Source organism: Lolium rigidum, chromosome 4 (genome assembly GCF_022539505.1).
Source record: "Lolium rigidum isolate FL_2022 chromosome 4, APGP_CSIRO_Lrig_0.1, whole genome shotgun sequence".
Lineage (NCBI taxonomy): Eukaryota > Viridiplantae > Streptophyta > Magnoliopsida > Poales > Poaceae > Lolium > Lolium rigidum.
In genome coordinates this window covers 13,306,282-13,313,094 of record NC_061511.1, presented here as the reverse complement: position 1 = coordinate 13,313,094, position 6,813 = coordinate 13,306,282, and the positions used below count along the sequence as shown (strand labels likewise).

General features: G+C 47.6%; 1 pseudogene; it reads left to right on the top strand.

Annotated features, from left to right (window-relative positions):
* Positions 1–2,984: 2,984 nt before the first annotated feature.
* On the top strand, positions 2,985–3,074 carry LOC124650741 (annotated as a pseudogene).
* Positions 3,075–6,813: the final 3,739 nt, after the last annotated feature.

Here is a 6,813-nt window from a genome sequence, read left to right as displayed (position 1 = left end):
GAAGTTGCCATGGCCGAGCTTCACGGTGACAGAGGAGGTGATCGGCATCGGAGCAGCGGAGGAGGAGGAGAAAGGAACGAGCGACATGGGTCAATGCAGCTCTGATACCATGTGAAAAACTAGATGGGAATAGATTGGTTTGGGCTGCGATGAATCAATTGTCCATCGGTTCTCTCTATATATATAGCTGCCAAGATTACAACTTACGGTACAAGTCAAGATAGAGATAAGTACAACAGTTTGTTACAGATTGATCCTAATCACATCTACGTACTGGTTAGGATACGAACTAACTTCAAACTGAATATCTTGACATGGCAACACGGATGGAGAATGCCGATTTTCGGCGTGTTCCATCAGTATCGACGCAGCTGAAGTATGATGGTACTGATTATCACTTGGATCATATTCTAAATGCACAAATTTCGGCACTGCAAGCAAAGCATCATCTAGTTAAGGTCGGTTGGCTGAACCTCTTGTTGCAGCAGCATGTTGGTGGGCTTTCTCCATGGGGTCTGGGTAGTGTCTTCTTGGTGAACATTCTTGGAGTTGTCGTTAAGCTGCAAGTGCCATGGGATCCTGGAGTTCATTCTTTTCTTGGCGAGTTTGTGGCATCGGCCTGTGGTCAAGCCGATTCTCGAGGGGAGGCGAATGTCATGACCGTGGCCACAGAGAAGCCAATAGGCCAAGTCATGACATGGGCTGGGGTCGGACCTGGGTTTGGGCTCACGGGAGTCAAAGGGGAGAATTATAAAGGAAGCAACTGAGATGAGAAAGGTATGAAAGGATTGAATCCTCTTCAAGCTTCTCGTCCCTTGCTCTAGTTTCTCATCCCCTGCTCTAGTTTCCCATCTCCTTGCTTTGCTGATTTCTCACCCCCAAACTCTCTTGTATCCCAACTTGTATCCAAATATCGATATTGATCCTGTTGTTCATCCCATCTTTCTATTTGGGCCATGACAGCTAGCTTGACTGGCCCCGACGCTTCGTCGACTCCATGGCGAGCGGCAGCCGCGCCGTCTGAGCGCCAGCACGTTCCCGTCGCTGATGGTGCAGGAAGCAGCCCCGCGCCGCCCAGGTTGTGCACGACCGCCATCTTACTCCTCGGCCGCGGCGACGACCCAGCTTTCGTGTATGCCCCCGCCTCCCTCCGTTCCCTTCTTCTACTCGGAAATTTCTCTGACCTGTGTGCCATACACGGTTGAGCAGCGACTGGTGGCGTGAGTGAAGTTGTTCTGATGCGGGGAGTTGGGCATGGAGGACTGCATAGGCAGGACCAACGAGCAGGCCGTGCGTCTTTGGCGGGGCAGGAGGGGCCAGAGAGTATGGGCTACTGGCGCCGACAACAGGTACGTCCGCAGGGAAGAGCCAGTGCTCCAGGACCTCGACATTAAGCAGGCCCACCTCTACCTCTGCCCAAGACCCAGCAGAACTACAAATTCCTTCAAACTCTTCAGGAAAAAACTGGATACACTTTTGTTGAATGGATTGATGATGAATTATCTCAAGTTCTGAAGCACATTAATACTGCTTTCATAAAAGGTAGATGTTGGTGACAATTTGAGAGCCGGCGACCTAATTTGTTTAGTAAATGAAAATAATCTGGCATGCCAGTACTGTTTTGATGGCCAACTCATGATTTCTTTTGTTGCAGGGTGAAACTAGCAGTACCGAAAACAAACGCATGGGTCTCCATCTAGGCAAGAATTGTCAAAGAAAAGGTCAATATTATTGGTGAGTGATGACACTAGCAGCATTGAAGTAAATAGTGCGACTACAGACATGTACCAAGAATCAAGATATCCCACCAGGTAAACAGAACCCTGTTGATTCTTTAAGCTGATGATTACCATTGTGTTGACTTATTGATCTTGGTGATTGGATGACGAAATTGTTTACTCCTCTGTCTTTTTGTTGAAACTTCGGTTTAGTTGCTACACCAGTCATCCTAGAATGCCAATATGTTCTTTCTCAAGGATAAAAAGTTTTGTCTACTTATATTGGTATGGATCACATCATAGACTAATTATTTAAGCTCTTACATAAGTTTTATGAAGTGCTACATGTATTGTTTGTTTGGTCTGATAGCCATTTTACTCTACCACGAATTATGCACTACATTTCAGAAATACGTTGATCCCCTTAATTTGAGTTTAAGATTAGTCTTCATCTGACCAGCTAAATTAGCGAGCACTTATTCATTGCCGTCAGAAATAAACACGCAGAAAGGTCACACATAGGAGTGTTAAACAATGTAATTATATCTCCTGTGTATGCCGTGTATATCTCTGTTGGTAGACAGAGTCCCTGTAACATACGTTGTATGTCCTGTTGCTATATAAAGAAGATCGCGGCCCTTGTCTAGGGTTACGCTGCCCATAATAGTTTTGATATGGTATCAGAGCTAACTCTTCCTAAACACATCTAGTCGAAAGTCTGCCGCCGCCGCCGTCGATCGCAAGTCTGCCGCCACCGCCGCCGATCGCATCATGTCGTTCTCAGCGTCGTCCTCAACTTCGGCGAGTGGTGCAGCAACCCTCAACATCACGATCTCGGAAAAGCTTACCCGAGACAATTTCCTGCTCTGGCAGACTCAAGTTCTTCCAGAAATTCGTGGAGCTCAACTGTTTGGCTTCCTCGATGGATCTGCGCAGGAACCGGCGAAGACCGTGAAGACTACGGACAAGGATGGGGCTGAGGTGACTGTTCCCAACCCCGAGCATGCGCGGTGGATCGCGCAGGACCAGATCGTACTAGGGTTCTTGGTCAGAAACATGGCAAAGGAGGTGCTCACGCAGATGGTGGGTCTCTCGACGTCCGCAGAAGTTTGGAAAGCCGTGGTGGAGATGTTCTCTGCCCAATCTCAGTCGCGCGTGGTGCACCTTCGCACCAAGCTGAACCAATGTCGCAAGGATGACAAGTCAGGTCAGGCTTACCTGGATGAGATCAAGAGTCTCTCAGATGAGATGGCTGCGGCGGGCAAGCCCATGGACAATGTGGATGTGATCTCTTACATCCTAGCTGGGCTCGATGATGAGTATGATGGCTTTGTTGCGGCGATCACTGCCTTGATGAAGGCGCAAAAGGATGTGAGTCTGAGTGATGTTTATTCTCAGTTCATGTCATATGAGTCTCGGATGGAGGCTAGAAACAATGGTGGCGGAGCATCGGTGAATGCCGCACACCGTGGTGGTCGCAATGGCGGCCGTGGTCGCGGACCGTTTTCTGATCAGTATCGTGATCAAGGTGGTCAGTTCCAGTATCGTGATCAGCGGAACAATTATGACCAGCGAAGCAACAACTACCGTGGAGGCTACAGAGGTGGCCGAGCTAATGATGGTGGAGGATACAGAGGTGGCCGTGGCAATGGTGGCCGCTCATATGCACCCGGGAGAAGTGATGAAACTTGTCAGGTTTGTGGCAAGACTGGCCATACGGCCCTAAACTGTTGGAAGCGATTTCAGAAAAGCTATCATGGACCTGACAAGTCAGCGGGTGCGGCCTATGGATCCTATGGGGTTGACACAAACTGGTATAGTGACTCTGGTGCTACGGATCATGTCACGGGCGAGCTAGAGAAGCTTCATGTTCGTGATCGCTACAATGGGAACGAGCAAATTCACACAGCCAGTGGTGCAGGTATGGATATACATCACATTGGTCATTCTGTAATGCATACCCCTAATCATGATTTGCATCTCAAAAATATCCTGCATGTTCCCAAAGCCACCAAGAGTCTCTTATCTACTAGTCGCCTAACCACTGATAATCATGCTTTTGTTGAGTATTGGCCTAACTCTTTCTTTGTCAAGGATCAGGACACGAGGGAAATCCTCCTCCAAGGTAAATGTGTGGGAGGCCTATATCCCATGCCGGCGCCATCACCTCCATCTTCTGGTCGGCAAGTCCATGGTGTAGCCAAGTCATCATCCTCGCTTTGGCATAGACGTCTAGGTCATCCATCTTCAGTTGTAGTTCGACAAGTTCTTCGTGATAATAATATTCAGTTTAGTGAGTCAGAAAAAGAGTCAGTTTGTGATGCTTGTCAGAAGGCTAAGAGCCATCAGTTACCCTATCCTACATCATCAAGTGTGTCTACTTTCCCTCTTGAACTTGTATTTTCTGATGTTTGGGGCCCTGCTCCAGGTTCTGTTGGAAGATATAAATACTATGTTAGTTTCATTGATGATTATAGCAAGTTTACCTGGATATATCTCCTTAAAAATAAGTCTGATGTGTTTCAGAAATTTCATGACTTTCAGCATCTTGTTGAGCGACTCTTTGACAAGAAAATTATTGCCATGCAAACTGATTGGGGTGGTGAGTATCAAAAACTTAACTCCTTTTTCCAGAAGGTGGGCATATCCCATCTTGTGTCTTGTCCTCATGCACATCAGCAGAATGGCCCAGCTGAGCGCAAGCATAGGCATATTGTTGAGGTTGGCCTGTCTCTCCTTGCTTATGCGTCCATGCCTCTTAAGTTTTGGGATGAGGCGTTTCTTACGGCGGTGTATCTTATTAATCGTCTTCCTAGCAAAGTAATCAATTCTCAAACACCTATTGAGCGTCTCTTTGGACATAAAGGGGACTATAGCTTTCTGCGAATCTTTGGATGTGCTTGTTGGCCAAATCTTAGACCATATAATAGGCGCAAACTAGAATTTCGTTCCAAACAGTGTGCCTTCCTTGGATATAGCAATCAACACAAGGGCTACAAGTGTCTAGATATTTCAACTGGTCGTGTGTATATTTCACGTGACATTGTGTTTGATGAATCTGTTTTTCCGTTTGCTTCACTTCATTCTAATGCCGGTGCCCAATTGAAAGCAGAAATTCTTCTTTTGCCTTCCAATCTACAACCTGTTCATATGCATGATCATGAGGGGCGTGTTTTACAGTTTGATGATGTTGATGCTAATCCTGCTAACAGTGCTCCTGCTGAGTCATTTGCGCAGGAATCAGGTCAAAATTCTGCTCCCGATGGTGTTTCTGGTGATTTTCCGGGTTCTGGCGCGCATCCCGGAGACGATTCTCCCGCTCAAACTGACCAGTCACCGCCGCCCTCGGGATCTGGACGAGTATCCACTTCGGATCGCACACCGTCCTCGGGCCGTGCGTCGTCGGCAGACGATGTTGTCTCCGCGCGCGTGGAGGACGCGGGTTCGCCTGCTGGGGCATCTTCGGGCCCGCGTGGTGGCCCGTCGCAGTCTGCCTCTGCAGATTCTTCTGCCACAGGATCTTCTGTGGCTGCTTCCTCTGATGCACAGCAGCACACAGGATCTGGTGCGGCCAGTTCGTCTCATGTGTCTGCTCCTGGATCTACTGCGGAAAGTGTGCCTGTAACCTCTGGTGCGCCTGGTCGTCCTCATACACGGCTTCAAAGTGGTATATCTCAACCCAAGCAAATTACTGATGGTCGTGTTCGGTATGATCGTGTTCGTTTTGCGAATTATAGCAGTTCCGGTGAGCCTACCAGTGTTGGTGAAGCGCTTGCCGATCCTAAGTGGAAGGCTGCTATGGATGAGGAGTACCAGGCATTGCAGCACAATAATACCTGGCACCTAGTTCCTGCTGGTATTGGCAAGAATGTGATTGATTGCAAATGGGTTTATAAAGTGAAGCATCGTGCTGATGGCTCAGTTGATCGGTATAAAGCTCGTTTGGTTGCAAAAGGGTTCAAGCAGCGCTATGGCATTGACTATGAGGACACTTTTAGTCCTGTTGTCAAGGCCGCCACTATCCGATTGGTACTTTCTATTGCAGTTTCTCGTGGGTGGCACCTGCGTCAGCTAGATGTGAAGAACGCGTTTTTACATGGTGTTCTGGAAGAGGAGGTCTATATGCGGCAGCCCCCTGGCTATGAGGGGCGCCCAGGGCTTGTGTGCAAGCTTGACAAAGCTTTGTATGGTTTGAAACAGGCACCTCGAGCTTGGTACTATCGCCTCAGTTCTAAACTTCAGTCTCTTGGTTTTTCTGCTTCTAAGGCTGATACTTCTCTGTTTTTCTACAACAAAGGGGGAGTGTCTATCTTTATGCTCATCTATGTTGATGACATTGTTGTTGCTAGCTCATCAGAGAAGGCTGTTGCTGCTCTTCTGCATGATCTTGGACTTGATTTTGCATTAAAGGATTTGGGTGGTTTGCACTATTTTCTTGGTATTGAGGTGAAGAAGGTACATGATGGTATTATTCTGTCTCAGGAAAAATATGCTAATGATCTGCTTAGGCGTGTGAATATGAAGATGTGCAAGTCAGTTGATACCCCTCTGTCAGTGTCTGAAAAGCTGTCTGTGATGGATGGGGAAGTGTTAAGTAGTGAGGATTCTACTCGCTATCGAAGTATTGTTGGTGCGCTTCAGTACATTACTCTGACAAGACCGGATATTGCTTTCTCTGTGAACAAGGTTTGTCAGTTCTTGCATGCACCAACCACAGTTCATTGGACAGCTGTTAAACGGATATTGAGATATCTCCAAGGCACTGTAGCTCTTGGCTTGCGTTTGAGTAGATCTTCCTCTACTTCTGTTAGTGCTTTCTCTGATGCTGACTGGGCTGGTTGCCCTGATGATAGAAGGTCTACTGGAGGATTTGCTGTGTTTTTGGGGTCAAATTTGATCTCATGGAGTGCGCGGAAGCAAGCCACTGTGTCTAGATCCAGTACAGAGGCTGAGTATAAGGCATTAGCAAATGCTACGGCTGAGGTGATTTGGGTGCAAAGTTTACTCACCGAGTTAGGTGTGTCACAGGACCGAGTGGCATGTTTGTGGTGTGATAATATTGGAGCTACATATCTCTCTGCTAATCCAGTGTTTC